The following is a 20177-nucleotide window of genomic DNA, read 5'->3' as shown; positions in this document are numbered from 1 at the left end:
TTTTATAAATGCTTAAGGATTAAAAAAAATAAATAAATAAATAAATACATACTGGCACTTATCTCCAGAAGACAGGTGCTCTGGTTTGCAGTAAATAAATGCTACCCAAGGCAGTTTTCTGTGAAATTGGCATATATTTGGCATAGTGTTGAAAATATGCCATAAAAGCAATTGATTTGAACCATGTTGAGTCCTTCTCAAGGCATTCATATTGTTGTTTTAGAGACATTTATATACAATTGCCTTATATTATATAATTTGTAACTGTGCCACTGAAAAAAGATGACTGATATCTCCATGAAAGCTTGAGAATGTGTCTTGAATGTCCTTCACCTAATAACCGACTGGGTTGTTACAGCAACACACCACATAGCACATAGTATTACTAGCTAAATAACCTTGTTGCATCACACATTACAAATTACATGTCTGTTTTACACCGTATACCATCCATCAAGACAAAACTGATGCTTGTACGAAATCCAAGCGGACATTTTCGTGTGGTGAGATATAAGATGACAAAGATGCTTTAAAAAAGAATAGGGAAAGCATTATTCTTTCTGCTCATTTTAATATACTCAGCTGTCTTTTCTTTCGAATATGAGACCGGAAAGTGACAGGGGCCATTGTGATGAGTTTGGTGCATTCCCAGCCCAAGAGGCCATGATTCATAGCGATTTAATTGGAATAATGTATGAAATGAGTCATGCTTGCAGCCAGGAACGTTAACTCCCAGCTTCGCCAGTCTCGACAGAGATCAATGCACCTAACCTCAATTCAAGAAAACATCCTTTAATGGATACCCTGGGGAACCACGCCAAGCTTCTACCCTTCACTTATTTATTTATTTTTTAATTTGTGCGACTGTACTGCACACTTTCTAATTACCCACCGGAGTACAAAGGGGCTTGTGTCAGAATGCAATTTTTAAATCCCATCACACTAAACAGTGGTGTTTTATCATCTTCATTCAACTTGTGATGTGCAGGTTTATTGTCTCTTTCATGCCTTGATTGTTATGGTGGAACATGTTCAGACAAGAGCTGTAAAGTACCTTGTGCTGGTGTAAAGATGCTCAAACAGCACAACATCTCACATTTATAGAGAGCCTAATGCTTGAGATTAATGAGGTGTTGCAATGATGGCGTAATATAATAGAGTTTTAGTACAATAAGTGACATAGTTTTAATCTCTCTGAAAATTGCTAAAACATGTGTGACCTTTGGAGACAGTCTTTTACTTCTCACTTTCTTTCATTTCAGAAGGAAATTAAATACATGCTTTTAGCTCGTTTAGACATGACAGGAGACTTTTTCTCCCCCATTTTATATGGAGGTTTTCTCAACCTCTGTGAAAGAAAATGTGAATACCAGACACAATATAACTGATTTCTGCAGATCACATTAAAAAGCCCTGATGAATGGGACAAAAAAGCAGTCAGAATAGGAGTCCTGCATTTTACATCTGAGCTTTTGTGTGAGGTGTAATTTTGTTTGGCCGCGTTCTTCAAAATAATAAGAGGGGAAATGAGGATTTTTTTTAATGGCGAAAGCACAAAAGGTCTCTCACCTGACGTTTTATGTTTTCATAGGATATATCTTCACAGGTTCAGCTTCAGGATATAAATTTTACATTGGGCATCAAGTGGCGACCACCAACAGGTTGGGTAACATGAGTAATCAGTAATCAGATTACAACAAAATATTTAAGTTACTTTTTCAAATAAGTAACACAAGTTACTTTGTTCTCTCATTTATTGACTAACATGTTGAGAGAAATTGGGAGGAAGGTGCAAAGGTGTTGTGTGCGCTATGTAAACATGATGGTTATTATAATTCTAGACTAAATGTGAGCATGCATGCATCATCTCACAAAAACAGATTCAGTATTCCTCAAAATCAGTAACAACAGTGAAATGCTAACTCTGAATATTAAATATGTTAAATAACATAAATATACTTTATGTATTTAATCTTACTTTATTAACCAATGTCTTTGCTGCTGACCTTTGATGATCCAGTTCAACCATACAAATAAGTAAAAATGACGGAATGATATTTTGCTTAGTATAAGGACGGTAACGGTTTAATGAATATCTTTAATAATTTAAATAATTTAATATATATATTTAAAATATCTAAATATAATCTACACCCAACATATACCACACATGATTTTAATGCACCGAATGCTGATTTTAATGCACCACACCCTTTTTTTAATGCACCACCTCAGCTTAGGCATATATATATATATATATATATATATATATATATATATATATATATATATATATATACAAATTGTAATCATACTGTGAATGAGGGAAAAAAAAAAAAAAAAATTATATATATATATATATATATATATATATATATATATAAAGATATAAAGATTTTTTGTTTACCGCTACAGTAATGCTTAATTCAGAACCGCATACTAGCATACTACTCTTACTATTTTCCCCATATCTTTCTATGGCAAAAATAGTAAGAGTAGGATGTTAGTATGCGGTTCTGAATTCAGCATAAGAGTATTAAACTTTCTTCTCCTGCATCCTATTCTTCTGCAATCCAGAAGGTCAGCACAGCTGAAAGGTTAGTTTGAGTCCTCTACTGTACAGGTGTGAATTTGCATTTCCTTCAGCCTGAGGTTTATTCATTTTACTTTTGGTGTGAAAGGGCCTTAACATTTGACAAAATTAGAACTTTTGTTTTTGTTTGTTATTAAAAAACAAACAAGCAAGCCCCACCCAGATGAGAAAAAGTAACGCAAAAGTAATACAAGACATTACTTTCCATAAAAAGTAACTAAGTAATGCAATTAGTTACTTTTTCAGGGAGTAACGCAATATTGTAATGCATTATTTTTAAAAGTAACTTTCCCCAGCACTGCCAGCCAACAGAACTAAAATTGTACAAAAAAGTAAACAAATACTATCCTTTAAATGTCTAATAATTTGCTAAATTATGGGCTATTAAAATGGAAAATGGATAATTTGATACTGTATCTTCATAGGTTCAGCTTCAAAATGTAAATTACATTGGTCATCAAGTGGTGACCAACAGTGTTGGGGTAACATGAGTTACGTAATCAGATTACTTGTTCATGTAACTAGTAAAGTAACGCTTCACTTTTACATTTACAGCAAAATACTTAAGTTACTTTTTCAAATAACACAAGTTATTTTGTTTTCTCATTTATTGACTGACATGTTGAAAGAAATTAGGAGGAAGGTGCACTGTGTAAACATGATGGTTATTGTAATTCTAGACTAAATGTGAGCATGCATGCATCATCTCACTGGCACAAAAACAGATTCAGGATTCCTCAAAATCAATAACAACAGTGAAATGCCAACTCAGAATATTAAATATGTTAAATAACATAAATATACTTTATATATTTAATCTCACTTAATTATTATTATACTTATATTATACCTATACTTATATTATTTATTACCAATGTCTTTGCTGCTGACCTTTGATGATCCAGTTCAACCATACAAATGACTTTGATAAACATCACACGTTTGTTTCATTTTTCTGTTTACTGCTACAGTAACGCTGAATTCAGAAACGCATACTAGCATACTACTCTTACTATTTTCCCCATATCTTTCTATGGCAAAAATAGTAAGAGTAGGATGTTAGTATGCAGTTCTGAATTCAGCATAAGAGTATTGAACTTTCTTCTCCTGCATCCTATTCTTCTGCAATCCAGAATGGCAGCACAACAGGTGTGAATTTGCATTTCCTTCAGCCTGAGGCTTATTCATTTTACTTTTGGTGTGAAAGGGCCTTAACATTTGACAAAAATAGAACATTTGTTTTTGTTTGTTATTAAAACAAACAAACAAGCAAGCCCAGCCCAGATGAGAAAAATTAATGCAAAAGTAACGTAACATTACTGTCCATAAAAAGTAATGCAATTAGTTACTTTTTCAGGGAGTAACAAAATCTTGTAATGCGTTATTTTTAAAAGTAACGTTCCCCAACACTGCCAGCCAACAGAACTAAAATTGTACAAAAAAGTAAACAAATATATCCTTAAAATGTCAAATAATTTGCTAAATTATGGGCTATTGAAATGGAAAATGGACAATAACAAAAAGAAATTAAAAATGTTTTCTCAATTTATTTTGCTATTTTATCCCAGCATGATCATATGATTAGTTGAATTGCATTATTATTAGCATATAGCATTGTTTTCCCCTTGCTGTCCGCTATCAGAAGAGACCTTTTACCCATTTTTGGGTCACAACCCACCAGTTCAGAGTCACTTCTCTAGATATTACAAAATGAGATGTGTAATTATTCATTACATGTCATGCACAATTCACATAGCTCAGAGTATGTTATTCTCACATACTGTTTCCACGCAGACACAAATGTTATTAAGAATAAGAGAATTAATAGCCACAATGTCACATAAAATATTTGTTTTACCGTACTTTCAATGGAGTTTAGCCCATAGTGCAGACCTGGTGCTGAAAATACATTACAGTATCTTCGTAGCACACATCAATTATTCATTCTGGAATACTATTATTTTTCTCTGTCTACTTTTTATTACCACATTGAATTTCCTTTCACATTGATATTATAATGAGTACCTGAATCCAGCAGCCACCCATCCTGGCTACATCCTCTCATTTGTATTTACTTTCTCAGCTTAGTGTCACATATTATGAAAGGATTAGGTATGATTTATGTCTTCCAATTCATGAAACCGAACACAACTACTAGGCATTCCGAAACCGTGCGACAAACAATATATATCATTATATATTGCACTACACTGCCTTTCAACCCGGATGTTAGAATGTGCTGAATATTAGCTAAACGAAAAAAATCCGGCTGAACATAAACCAAAACTCAAAGAGTACCCATTGTCTTTACTCTCACTGAACTGAAAGCATTGATTTGCCACAGTCCTTTTTTCTCCTTGCCTCATGATTTGCCCCTTTATAAGACTACTACCTGGCCAGACTCCCCACCAGTCAACACTCCACTGACAGGCAACATGATCAAAAGCCAGAGCTGTCACCACCTCACATTCGCTCTTTAATCGCTCTGAGGGGGAAAGAAGGGTGGGGGATCTACTTTGGAACTGTCACTGTGCTCTTTTTCATACTTTTATACAGCCATTAAAGCAGCTGAGACGGAAGCGGGCAGATGGAGCAGGCGAATCAACAGCACACAAGAGAGGCTTTGCAAATCCACCCTCAGCGTATGCTAATGACTAGTTAGCGCATTTCGATTTCACCTGTCATTTCTTTACTGTTTAGGGTTAACGAAAGCAAGAAGGTGCCTATTGTGTCGTGTAGGAGGTTATTTGGTTTGATTACCGAGGAAAGGAGTTTTACTTCAGATGGCCTACCACAAGTGCTTGTGATTGGAGTTAATCGCACGCCTGCTTCTAATTTGTATTTCAGAAGCGCAACTGCATTGAAGAAATTACCGTTCCAAGGTATAAATTATATTGTCAGACTGCAGGATCTGAGCGATTCGACAGGTCATCTTCGTTCAAGACAGAGTGGAAGTGAGAAACACAGATTTGCCTATTATTAAAGGAAATCACTCTAAGGTAGTCAAATCATGTGCCATGGGCCGTCATTATCCTCTTCTCATGTTCAAATCATTATCGTAGGCTTTGAGAATTTGCCCCAGTTATTGCGAATATGAGTAAGGAGATATCACAAAGCAGGCGTTTACAAGCAATAATCTATACTTATGAACTGAATCAGTTGAATTGGATCAATAATACTCCTCTTACCCCAGCGTTATTCTATTCTATTAAATGTCATTACAAGTTGTTTGTGTAGATAAACTCAGACTGACTAAAAGAACTAAGCATGACTGATGACCGCAGAGTGTCTCTACACTCTGCTCGTGAGGCGAATGAATCATTTGAAGCAGTAAATTAGCATTTAAGTCAATGATTTTCACTCACCACTGTTTCCAAGTGCCGAGAGATTTCACAGTCACTGGCTCATATACGTTACACAACCCTCAAATACTTCACTGGGACCTTCACAGTTCAAAAGTGGCCACACGGTTGTCTGTGAGTATCCTCTGAAAGCCTTTGTCATGAGAGTCACTTTGGAAATCATTATGGAGAAAAGGTTAATTAGATTCCACCTGATTACAAACCATGCTTATGTACAGACGACTGGCATACAAACATGCTTTTGACTCTCTTGCCCAAGCTGACTGTCTGTCACAAGCCTGACGGATCAATGGCATTATTCAATCATGCACAATGGAATCTATGCTGCCGTCCCCTCGTGGCTCTGCATTCAATGGATCTCTTACTACAACACATTAAGCACCAATTACTGAATAATTAAAAAAGATCTTTGCATTGGGCTCATACAAGGAAATTAATACATTTGATAGGATTAGATGCCTGAGAGATTGTTGAAAATGTATTCAACTATCAATAAAGGTGCACTTGAGTTCTGTAGGTACTAGGGTTTGAAGGCTAATTGATCCCGATAGGTAAAATATTTCCACAATGTTACTGAAGAAGTGTGAAAAATGGAAACGTCACTGAAGAGCCTGACATTTAACTGACTTTGACAGATTTCAATAGAAGATGCTTTTCTTAAACCATTTGGCAAACAAGACCTTATTATACCGTTCGCAAGACACAAGAATGAAGGAATTTGGCACAGATCTGACAAAAATGCAGCGCTGACGCACTTCTTTTGAAATTAAATTGCTTTTAAAAATATGAGTTGATATGATAGCTGATATGGCCTTGATGTTCTTAAAAGCCAGCATGACAGAGTAAGAATCTGATCGCTATCGCCCCATCTTAAAAAACGTCAGGCATAAAGCGCTGCTAGCTCATAAACAGAGATCATGGTTCAGATTGCTTGATCTGTAATTTGGCAAAGCTAATCTCCCCCTGCAAGAATCTTCTAAATACTCATGCCGTAAACACGTTGAATTTGATTTAGAGCTGGAGTAATTAAAAAAAAGTGTAAAAGCATCGCAAGAAATAAAATGCTATTTCCATACGGGCTTAAAATGCAAGCTGGCATTGAAAATGAGAGCTAATCAGGTATTAATGTATGTAAATGTCAAGTGAAAAATAGCCCAAGCTCAAAATGCATTAGTTTCCCAATAACAGGAACAGGTCTCATTATATTACCTGTGCAAATGTCAAGTCCTGTGATGTCGAGATGACACAGCTGGGAAAAAATGGAAGAAAGGACAAGAGTCAGCCAAATGTGGAGTGAAGGTTTGGCTTGTTTAGTGATGGTGAGTTAGCCTTAGGGCTCGCCTCTCTGTCAGTAGATTTTAGATGGGCAATGTCTTGAAAGGTGAAGAGCACTGTCTAGATAATTTCAGTTAGGAGAAGCCAAAACAATAGCACCAACTGCACTTGAAATGCAATCATGTTTAGCATGTTTATTTCCTCAAGGGGCATTTTTAGAGAGAGTTCATTTGTAGGGGTAGCACAGCTCTGCTTATCCTCCCTGAATACACGAGGAACGCCATCAGCGAAGGTGTACAAACTGTATACAATTATATCTTTTCAAAATCTTTGTCTCAGCTATTTTTAATACATTTCACTAGATCTAAATCGCAGCTAGTGGCACTTTCCACAGATACAATACACTTTGCTGTCCCTTGACCTTTATAAAAATCATTAGAGGCACAAATACCATGTTTTTCTTTTTTAAATAGTTCTGTGGGATCTATATGTAGCAAATTAGCTCAAATGGGTGAAATATATTTAATTAAATCGTAACGCACTATGATCAATTATAAATATAAATCAACCGTAAAGGGAATTATGTATGTAAGCAATAAGGTACGAGAGGCTGTGCTGTATCGTGAATAAGTCACGGCTGAAGGGCGTTGTCAGGCACGACGCAAAGCGGAGTGCCAGCAACTCAGCTTATATAATATAGGGACATGCATACACACAGGGATACATAGTGTACATTTTGGAATAGTTGACGTTAGAGTTAAATCTCTATGTGTGTGTGCGTTACTAGAGCGTGGGCGATCCTCTGGCCACATGGGAATTTGGTGCCTGGAGTGGGTGGGATTTGATCTGAGTTGATTAAGATAATTTTGAAGTCAGTAGGAGCATCGTGGTGTTGATGTTTAGCATTGTCACAGCAACAAAAGTGACAACTGTCCCATTAAAGTCAGACTGGCCGGAGCCGGCACTGATTTAAATAGGCAGTTAAAAGCTTTCCTAAAACTTAAAGCTGAATCCATCATCGTTGATTCCACAGATGCTACATATAAAATGTTTGGTAAACTATGAAACATAAAATTAACTTGGAAAGTAGTTTTAAACAAGGGATTAAATAGTTTTAACTAACTATTGATATCTGTTTCTGAGAATAATTACAATTAACCACATCTAATATTAACATTTCTAATCATAAATATACAGTATTTAAACAATGAATCTCCAAATTAATGTAGGGTCTACTACATAAAGAAAATACATTTTACATAGTATTTGTTTAATTGCATCTCTTTACTAATTACTAATCAAGGCTAATATTGCCAGTGCCAATACATTTGTTAAATTGAGGATAAAATGACTAATTATAACAACATTTAATTAACTGCAAATGATCAGACTACTGTTATTGTTTATCATTAACAACAATGACTTTCAGTGTCAGTTAACACAATCTCCACATCTCATAAAACCATAATAATAAATCTCATTTAACTTTGTCTTTATTTATGAGAAATAACTTCAGATGTTTCCCTGTCACCACTCTATCCACTTTCCTGTTTGAATGAGAGATGTCTAAGTTTATTTTATACAATAATGTTCACGCTAACTAAGTAATAAAATGACTAATTAAAACATTTAGTCTCAATATTTTCATATGAAGATAGATCCTCTATCTACAGTATAATGTCAGTATTGCAAGTATCGATACTTCTATTCACACTTGCACCTGTGGTGCTTCTTTGAGAGAAGTTTGGATCAACCAGGTAACCAGACAGCATTTAGTCACAAATGTGGATAACAGTGTTATCAGTGTGGCAAACATTTAAAGGCACAAAATGTAATTTTTTGCCACTAGAGGTCGCTTATCCAAAACAGCTTGACGATTCTCCCATGCGCAAAATCAATGTTGTCTTCACATCTACAGCCGGTGGAAAAGAATCAGGATGAGATTATTAACGTTACTGTAGTATGAAGCAGAGCAGGACCAAGTGCTATGCGAGCAGAAACGAGGCCGCTGGAGTGATTGCTAATGAGAGACAAGCGCGACACACATCTCGAGAGCAGCGGAACTTTTATTATGCCGCAGTTGCTGTTTCTGCTTCTGGTCAAGCGTATGTGGGGTAAAGCAGCGCTGTTTTATCATATTTGATACATTTGTGTGTTGAAAGTTCTTATAATGCTACTCTGTGTTCGCTCCACGGCTACGAGACACTGCAGTAAGCTAGATCGATATTAGGCATGGTAAAATATGGTACTAGCGGTAAATCAAGAAAACGAGATTTAAACTATAAGACTTACTCTGTTGAGCTATATAACATGACTAGTTTTCTGTCAATGAATGTATCCATCCAAACAGTTGTTCCCTCGTCTAATAAAATCCATAATATATTAAAGCGTCTTTGGTGTTTCCATGGTTTCTACAAAATAAAACCGGAAACCAAGGGTAACGCCAGTATGATGTCATTGATAGGCGACACATGGACACGGTCCGTGTCCCGGTTAAAACTACTTATTTCTCTGGATTTAAACATTCTTGGAAACATTTGGGATAAGGTAAGTACACAAGTCAAAATATATAACATCGTTCTAGTGGTTTTTGGATATTTGAATCCACAAATCTTACATATTGTACCTTTAAAATTAATACAAGATAAAACATCTCATATATCTCAATATTTAGTTTAACCTCCTGAAGTTGACAATCATTTTCTGAAGGTTAAGCACCCCATTAACCTACCATTTGTTTTAAGAAAAAAATCTTTGTGAAAAGTGCCTAGCAGTGCCTGGAATGAAATACACATGCAACACATGCAACAGCAAATCCTCTTTTCATGATAATGGAGGTTGAAGAATCATGACTCATCCATGCTGAGTAAGCATATAGGCTTAAGCGGTTAGAGTCACAGGATAAAGTGAATTTTTTTGAGACCATAACATGAGTTACATAATATACATATGGGCCTATATCTGATGATTTAAGTGCCAGGCTTTACCTCCGAGGGCAGCAGAAGCTTGCTTAGATAAACAGACTATTTCAGGAAGTGTTGTATATTTGATCACAACCTTGTGTGCTGATTTATGCCCTCTGTACCTCTGCATTTTTTTATTTTTTTTTTGCTTGTAATAAAGTTAAGGCCAGACAGACATTATGTATCTGACGTAATGTCTACAAAAACTATGTAAATTGTGGAAACTATGTGCAATAGCAATAAATTATTTCTCGTTTGTGTTAGCAGAGCTGAAATCCAATTTATTCCCACAAGTATCATTTATAGTCCAGATGATGCAGTGAGAATATTAGGATTGTTGTGGTCTCCGTCGTCCGTGCTCCATCTTGCTCTCAGACTGCTGTATATATATATATATATATATTTAAACGTTTGGTTTAGTCTTTCACAATGCGGTTGGATAAAAAGGAATAGCAGGGTCTCTGCAAGTAATTGGATCAGGTGGTATGGTTTCACAAAGATAACAAGTCAAACCCATTACTACTGAATAAGAATGGACAGCCAGCAGATTTGAATACTTTTATTATAGTGCGGCTGCATTAATATTTTCAACAGCAGGTGTTTTCGGAAATGCCGGGTGGTGTCTGAGGAACGATGACCTTGGGAAATATCCATAGCGATGAGAGGATGCATTCGGATTTGTTTGAAAATGTTTCAGATGGCTATCGGCCACTCCAGACCAAGATTAAACAGAGCAAAATGATAACAGTATTGAACTCACCACAAATCAATGTCTGCTATGTGACGGAACCTGGTCTAAACTCTTTTCTATATGTGCTGGTTCCTACTCACATTTTTATTGTGTGGCAGAAGAAAAAAAATTAAACACCACTGTGGGTTCATTCATTGTGATGTAATCTCTTGGCGAAGAATGTTAATCTCTCTGTCTCTCATCTGTCACAATGATGGATCTTATTGTTTCACTACTTTAAGCCTTTATCTTTCATTAAAGTGTGACATTTATTTCACAGAGTGTTTTTCTGCATACGGATGGCCTGAGTTAACACTGGGAAAATAAAGCCATTGAAATGGATGACTTTCCAATACACAGAGCCTTTGGTAGCAAAGAGGAAATGTAGTCATTTTCAGATCTCCCTGGAGACATTCCTGAAATAAATTAGCAAAAATGTTTTTTTTTCTTTTCTTTTTTTTTTCACTGTTGCTGAAACGGATGGTAGATATCCCTGAAGGCATGATTGAAAAAAATCTGTCAAAAAAATTTAAATATCATTATAATTATTGTATCTTGAGACTGAGAAACTGAGCATATTTTATCAGGTATATTTATTATGCTAGCTAATTTAAAATCTCTACATTCTTACAATGATTTAAAGCGTTGAGAATTTATGTTCTTACACATCTTTACCTCATATAGTAGAGGAGACGGGGGTTAATTGTCACATGTTTTACTTCGCTGAATATTTCAATTTCTGTACAGGCTCATGCCTTAAAGTCTAGGCTACAAATAAGCTATTGAAGCTTTTGGATTGAACTATTGATTATTGCCCAGACAAAAAAAGGAACACAGTTTGACCTTTAGTTGACACCTAATGGGGTATGTTGATGAAGCCAACACACAAAATCACAGCAAAAGCACATAATACTTTGATCACTAGCATTGGTTTCTAGATGAAGAGCTTAGTGTGATCAGTGACAAGGTTATTTCACAGACATTCTTTAGAACAGAAAAACATATGCTGGTACAAAAACAAAAACCAAACATTCATTTTAGCTCATTTCAGCAGGCCTCCATATGGGAGCGATATTGTTTCTAGTTGAATAATGTTGAAATCACTATAAGTTGCTGGGATATTCATCTTATTTAAATATTTCAGTGTCAAACTGGCCATATCTCTGTCCTCATATTAATAAAGGGAGATAAATGAGTGCATGTTGGCAAATCAGATGAGCCAAGTTATGAATCAAATCTGTTACAAGACTTCCTGGAATAAGGGAACCCTTGAGTTTTCCCCAGAAAGAGGGCAGGATTATGATTGGAGAATCCCCATCCATATTGTTGAGATAAATCAATTTTATCTGCATTGAGGCTGAAATTAGTTTAGTGCCAGAAGGTAGGAAATATAAAGAAATAAAGAAGTTTGTCTGCATGTGTTAAAGGAAAGGCTGAAAAAAAAAAGGTTGGCAAATCCAACATACTGTAAGAGAAACCAAGCTGTTGTAGCTTTTGGGAGGAAGAAAGCAACTCTATAGATTATTGATGCCATTGTGACACCACAGACGCAATTCTGTAAACATGTACACATCTCTTGACGGGAAGTCGGTAAGTAATTGTATGTCAGCAACAAAATAGACAATAAAAGTCAGACAGGCCTTAGAGCTATGCATTGAACAGCCTACTGACTCCAGGGCCACTTTGGCAGTCAGTGTGACAGCTCCATTAGTGTTAATGACAGTGTGTGATACTCCCTGAAACAACTATACCTGAGAAATAACATCAACAGTTGCTTCTGAAGAGAGCATTTGATTCTAAATAGGTATACTCCATGTTAGACTCTTCTAGTCGCTTTATCTCACTTGTTTAGAGCACTTTTACATGCAGTATCATTTAATGCAATATGCTCTTTGGTGAAATGAAAGCCAAAGAGTCAAGGTTTGGCTGGTTAGTATTGCCCAGTTAGTTCCTGCTGGTAAAGGCTAAAACAAAACCATCCTGGACAAAAAGTGCCTTTCTTTATTGACAGTATTTGTGGATTTTATACTAATATAATATAATATAAATGTATTTTCCAGCTTCTCCTGAGTGATTCACATGGCATTTATAGCTCAGGTTTTTAGCTCAAAAATGCCAGTGATAAGAGCCTCTCAGGAACTATCAGATTTATATATTACGACCTTCTCCCCAGAGACTGTGGTTAAACAAAAGGCCAGAAGATTACGTTGCAGAAAATACAATGTTACCTTAAATGAATGAACCTAGATTAAGTCACAGTGAGGGGTATATATATATATATATATATATATATAAAAAACTTTAAATACATGATAATATTGTTTTGTTTAATGACAACTTTGTGGATCTGTTGCAGTCCAGCCGCTGACAGTTTACAGAGCTGAGTTAAACATATTCACCGAATCTGTAAGCAGTGCACTTGGTAGAAAGAATTATGAATACCGCTTAACGTTTCTGAGGCGACATTTTGCACAGCTGTCATGACTATGATTTTATTCACAGGCAATCCAGGGTTTAGCCGCTGATGGTGCTTGACTGAAGTTGAAGTGTGAATTACTTCTAATGTGGAGGGCATCCCTGCTCAATGGCCATACGGTGACTACATGGGAAGATTCTGCATATATCAAGAGAAGAGACATAATCAACCTGAAATAGAGGCTCATTTCAGTTAGAGTGCAGGGTGAAACTCTAGGTGTATATTCAAACACATTATCATGAAGCAGGTTTAAGTGGCTACCTGGGCTTGAGTTTAGTTTGAGCTAGCCTTGGATTTTCAGTGTGATGAAAGTGGATATGTTTTTATGCTAAACACAGTGACATCTCTCGTAATAAAGTCTCATTCCAAAAAATGTAAATTCTGACAAAAAATATATTATTAATATATACACACTTTTGTTCAAAAGTTTCAAGTTAGTAAGATTTTTTTGGTAATACTTTACAATAAGTTAACTACAATAAAATACTTCTAAAGCATCTATTAATCTTAGTTAATGCGAAGTTCAACATTTACTAATACATTATTAAAAAAAAATTATTTGTAACTATTATGTAATTGAAATAATTAAAATTATGTAATTGAAATAATTAAAATATTTTAAATAATTTAAAATATTTTAAATTTAAAATAACTTTTTTCTATTTTAATATATTTTAAAATGTAATTTATTCCTGTGATGGCAAAGCTGATTACTCCAGTCTTCAGTGTCCCCAAGCTTTTGAACGTACATATACACTCACTGGCCACTTGCTAGTATCAGGTTGGACCCCGTTTTGCCTTCAGAACTTCTTCATGGCATAGATTCAACAAGGTGCTGGAAACATTCCTCAGAGATTTTGATCCATACTGATATGATAGCATCTTGCTGCTGATTTGTCAGCTGCACATCCATGTTTTCCAGTCTTCTATTGTCCACTTTTGGTGAGCACGTGCAAATTGTAGTTTCCTGTTCTTAGCTGACAGGAGTGGCACCGGTGTAGTTTTCTGCTGCTGTAGCCCATCTGCTTCAAGGTTCGACGTGTTGTGCGCTCAGAGATGCTCTTCTGCAATACTCGCTTGTAACAAGTGGTTATTTGAGTTACTGTTGCCTTTCTATCAGCGCAAACCAGATATGCCATTCTCCTCTGATCTCTGGCATCAACAAGTCATTTTCACCCACAGAACTGTTGCTCACTGGATATTTTCTCTTTTTCAGACCATTCTCTGTTAACCCTAGAGATGCTTGTGCATGGAAATCCCAATAAATCAGCCAGTCTGACACCAACAATCATGTCACTTTCAAAGTCACTTAAATCACTTTTTTTTCCCATTTAGATGCTCAGTTTGAACTTCAGCAGATTGTCCTGATTGTCCCGTAGCCTTGTGATTGGCTAATTAGATATTTGAACAGGTGTCTAATAAAGTGGCCAGTGATGCTGCGTCCCAATTCGCCTACTTATACTACGCCCTAAAAGTATGTACTCTTTCTGTGAACAAAAAGTACATACTTTTGAGTGTGTAGCAAAAGAGTAGACAAGCTTTGGGACATACTATCAAGTCATACAATTGCGTCTTTGCTCTCTGTCACATCCTGTCACTGGAAACTGGCCTGTCAATCATCTTACATCCTCCACATTTCATTTAGCTAATTTCCTACCATATCGGAGACAAATGCAGTACCACGTTGATCTGCAGTCACAGTTCTTTCATGTGGAGAACTCTCCTCATATTAATGCATAATGATGCATTTAAAAGTTAATGGCCAATCGGATCTTTATAAAAGTCCACACTGGTATTGCAGTTGAAATATAACACGGATAACATTAAATAAATATTTTCTATCAGGTTGAACTGATTATTAGTCACTCAAACCTCTCAGCGTCGGTCACGCATATCCGCCATGTTTTGTAGTTTTTTTAACACTTTTTACTCGTGTTTGTAGTTCTGAACTGAATCCTCATCCAAAGCGCAATGGGTAGTGGGCAATATTAGCCTTTATGGTGTGCACGGATCCACACTTCGAAAATCTACCGGAAATAGTAGACCATCCGGGGACTTTTGGCATACTCTTTTCAACATACTATGCTTTGGGACACACTTATTTTAATCTCACATACTATTTAGGATGAATAATATGGACATTGGGACGCAGGGTGAGTGTATATCATGGATGGCCTGCTGATCGTGATCAATTTGAATATATTCAAAAAATGAAAAGATTGCTTTCGGATTAGGATGTTAATTCTAACCCCAACCAGGAGGGCGCTAGTTCCTGCCAATCACCATAGTAATAAAAGCATAGTAGGCTGTGCATGCTAATGTGAACCAAAATGAGCAAAAATAAAATAAAAATTGACAATGAAAATCATGTTTTTCAGTCAAGATGGGAAACAGATTATCTTTTTACTGAGTTCAAGGGGGCATCCATGTGTTTGGTTTGTTTGGAAACGAAATCTGTAATCAAGATAAATTGCCATTACACTGCTGCTCACAAAGAGAAGTATGAAAGATACACCGGTGATGCCAGAATTGCTCTCATCTCAGATTTAAAAGGTAAAATACATCGTTACCAACAATAAAATCTGGATTCGCTGGACTTCTTCAGAAGAGTGGCGTTAACTGTCCAGTACTGCACTGCATAATACATCATAATACAAAACGTAACTTTTTTCACAACGGATTTTCATCCAATCCGGTAAATTTGACACACTTCCCTGCCTGCAAGGAGATGCGCAAAAATGCTCACGAATGTGAGTTTTTGCCAAGTATAGAAAAGTAATTGAGAGTCTACAAGAGCAATTCAAAATTTGCTTCCAGGACTTTCACGTCATGCAGCCTTGCATAGACCTCTTCGCAGACCCTCTGACCACGGCTGTCAGTGAGCAGCCCGGAGAGATGCAGCTAGAACTCTTCAGTTCGACCCCTTCTTTCAGGCAAGACGCAACAAGACAGTGTTTGAATTTTGGAAAATGTTTTTTTCCCGATTTCCCCTCCTCAAAGATTTTGCACTTAATGCTCAGCATGTTTGGCATCTCTTATATCTGTGAAAGTAGTTTCTTAACAACAAAGCACATCAAATCAAAAGAGAGAAACAGGCTGACAGATGACACTCTCTTTCAGTTACTGCAAGTTGGTTGTACAAACTTTCAGACTGACATTGATCCAACTGGGCACCAACAGTTTATTTTTGATAGTGGGAATATTGTCTGAACTGAATGGTAAATGTCTTTGGGGGCAGTTGGCGAATGCAGAAAGTGTATGATGGGTGGGCCTCTAAAAGTGTGGGTGGGCCAGAATAATTCGCATCACCTCATGTATTTCAACCGGCTTAAATTGGAAGAAAAAAAAAAAAAAGATGGGTCCCTGCGCAGCACTATAAATGCCCATGACTTAAAAGTGAAGAGTGTAAGATAAAGATTAAACAGGTCATGAACATGTTAAAGCAAATGGGCATTGTTACCAGTACGTTAGTCTTTGGTTTGTATAACGTTATTCTAACGTTCCCATAACATTATTATAATGTTTCCAGAACATTATTCTAACGTTAATCTAACGTTTCCAGATTGTTAGTTTTTGGTTCCCAGAACGTTATTGTAACGTCAATCTAACGTTCCCAGAACATTATTTTTTGGTTTGTATAATGTTACTCTAACATTCCCAGAACGTTATTTTTCATGGTTTGTTTTTAGTTAACCAGGAAAGTTTTCTTAACGTTCCCAGAATGTTAGCTTTTGGTTCCCAGAACATTAACAGAGACTGACAAACAGCTGACAAACCGTAGTTCTGGGAACATTAGATTAACGTTAGAATAACGTTCTGGGAACCAAAAACTAATGTTCTGGGAATGTTAGAATAACGTTAGAATAATGTTCTGGGAACCAAAAACTAACGTTCTGGAAATGTTATAATAACGTTATGAGAACATTAAAATAACATTACACAAACCAAAAACTAACGTTCTAGGAACGTTAGATTAACATTAGAATAACGTTAGATTAACGCTAGAATAATGTTCTGGGAACCAAAAACTAACGTTCTGGGAACATTAGATTAACATTAGAATAATGTTCTGGGAACGTTAAGAAAACTTTCCTTGCTAATCAAAAACTAACGTTCTGGAAACCAAAAATTGTTAGCTGGGTTTGTACTATTTGAATGTTTCTTATTACATTGATAATTTAGTGCAATTTTTGGTTCCCAGAACGTTAGTTGTTGGTTCCCAAGGAACCTTAGAAAAGGCATAATAGGGGCACTTTAAGCACTAAAGCGCCGGTGTTACGAGATTTCCGAGTTTCTGAGGTTTCTGAGATTTTCGGTTTCCGAAGGCAGAGCAGACAATGAATATTAATGAGTTTCCCAGACATGCGCAATTGCACGTGTAACTGAGAATTTTAGTTCACATTGTATCTCAGGACATTAGTGGATTATTCCATAAAGGTAACTATATTCTCAGCGTCGCGGCTGACTTATGCCTAAACTACAGTTGTTTACTTCTAGGTAACAGTTTATAAAGTTCTCATTAGTATGCACGTTTTGTGCAGTCGTCTGTAACTGAATGACAGACACTTCGTGTAACAGCAGAGCAATCTTCAGCTATCGTCTACAATGAGTTCAGCTCGTTGTGCTCTTCCTATGTACCTTGCGATGTAACAGCTGATAGGCCTATATAAATGTTCAATTCAATTCAATTCACATTTATTTGTATAGCGCTTTTCACGATACATATCGTTTCAAAGCAGCTTTACAGAGAAAGCATATCAACATTACAATTTGGAGACTGCAGTTAGCTAATAATGTAATAATTTAGGCGATTAACATACAATCACTGTTAGCAATGTAATTGGAGGTAGAAGCAAAGAGCTCCTGGAAAAATGAATTACATATTAACAATAATTAGGATTTATAGAATGTGAATAGGCTTGAATAGGCACAAATGTGTCTGTGTGGACATAATATTTTTGTAACCTATGGACAACTGGTGTGATTATACATGTGTTAGCTTACCTGTTCAGACTAACATTCTCTGGTTTTCTGGTTGGTGACAAATGCTGAAAATATTGCTGAAACTATATTGTCTTTTCATGGTTACAAAGAAAGATACACTGACACCACAAGGGTTAATTTTTCAATTGCACAATAAAACCAAGCATCCCAGAACACCTGAATGGGTTGAAGTAGATTATACTGATTTCATATAGCCTAACAGGGAAAATAAATAAATAAAATATTGTTAAAAACATGCAGCTGGCATTTCAATGATGTATTGCTATGTTCTTCTATGTTACCTCAACTTATGAAGATTTAAAACGGGGTCATCCCTCTGGAAATGAAAGAAATGTCCAAAATCAGTGGCCTAATAAAGATTTTTGCAACCTTTTGTTATTCTCTGCCATCTGTTCTCTTGACCATGTGTGACTTGTGTACCTGGATATACAATGATGATCACTGATATAAATGGACAATTTATTTTGATACACAAACATTCATTAGGCTATTTGGTATTCAGGTTGATCGGGAAACTTTTTCCCAGTCATCTCAATGGCAAAAAGTGTCCCAGTCAACCTGAATTCACTGGTCATTAATGTTCATAAACATACATTTTCTTCATGGGGTTTTAATTAGGGGCACATTTGGCCTCATGAAAATTTGAAAAAAAAAAAAAAAAAAAAAAAAAAAATTTAAACTATGTCAAAACATATATCACAAATCCTGGAATAAAGATGGGAATATGGTCTTGATTTGCTTTTGATAACTAGATGCTTTGTATAATGTGTGATGGAGTGAACATTTGATATTGTGTGAGACATTTAATGACATTTTGTTTTTGTACAAAAAGATGGGCCATGGACTTGCCAACAACAAACTTCAGCTACTGTAGCAGTCCCTTAATATATGGAAATATGACACATAAGAAAGCTATTCTCAGATCAAAAAAATTACATTTTTAGTGTTAAAGATTTTGACATTTTTACCACTCTTTGATTTTAATGACATTTTTTTTATTTACTTAAAACTATTTTTATAACAACAAAAAGTTTTCTTTTTACATACAGTGGCCCCCAAATTATTTGCACAAATGCATTTGCATTAAAATACTATTCGAATGTCTGGAATCACTGTAGTTTTTTTGTTTTTTAAGAAATGAATTTCACAAGGATGAAGTTTATTTAACAAGGAAATAATTAAATACATAAAAAAAAAAAAAGAAGAAGAAGAAGGAAAAAAAGACATTTCTAATGTTACAAAAGATTTCTATTTCAATAGTCTTTAAACTTGCTGTTCTGTGAATCAACAGAACAGGCACTGGATCACGGTTTCCACTTTCATTCAGCAGCACAGCTGTTTTCAGCACTGATAATAATAGCTAAGAATGTTTCTTGAGCAGCAAATCAGCATATTAGAATGATTTCTGAAGGATCATGTGACACTGAAGACTGGAGTAACAGGAATAAACAGCCATTTTAAATATATTAAAATAGAAAACAAATCACAATATTACTGCTTTGCCTATTTTTTTTATCAAATAAATGCAACCTTGGTGAGCCTAAACATAAAGAATTTTATTAATCCTTTTGAAAAACAATAGGCCTCAGATCCAAATGAACAAGAATTTAAGAACAATACCAGAATAGATATAGCCCTAAGTCCTCAGAAACATGTATACAGGTTTATTTCAGTTGTTACAGGCAATAATGTACTTAATGATAACAACTAATAAAGTACCGAGTTTTTAAACATACATAGGAGGAAGAGCACAACGAGCTGAACTCATTGTAGA

The 20177-nt window shown here is 35.7% G+C and overlaps 1 protein-coding gene across 2 annotated transcripts in view; it reads right to left on the bottom strand.

Moving 5' to 3' along the window:
- The window catches only part of negr1 (neuronal growth regulator 1), a 182227-nt gene that overhangs the window by 20987 nt on the left and 141063 nt on the right, over nt 1–20177 (bottom strand). The gene's annotated exons all lie outside the window — the stretch shown is intronic.

This window comes from Ctenopharyngodon idella, chromosome 6, assembly GCF_019924925.1.
Source record: "Ctenopharyngodon idella isolate HZGC_01 chromosome 6, HZGC01, whole genome shotgun sequence".
Taxonomy (NCBI): domain Eukaryota; kingdom Metazoa; phylum Chordata; class Actinopteri; order Cypriniformes; family Xenocyprididae; genus Ctenopharyngodon; species Ctenopharyngodon idella.
This window is presented reverse-complemented; position numbering and strand designations above follow the sequence as displayed.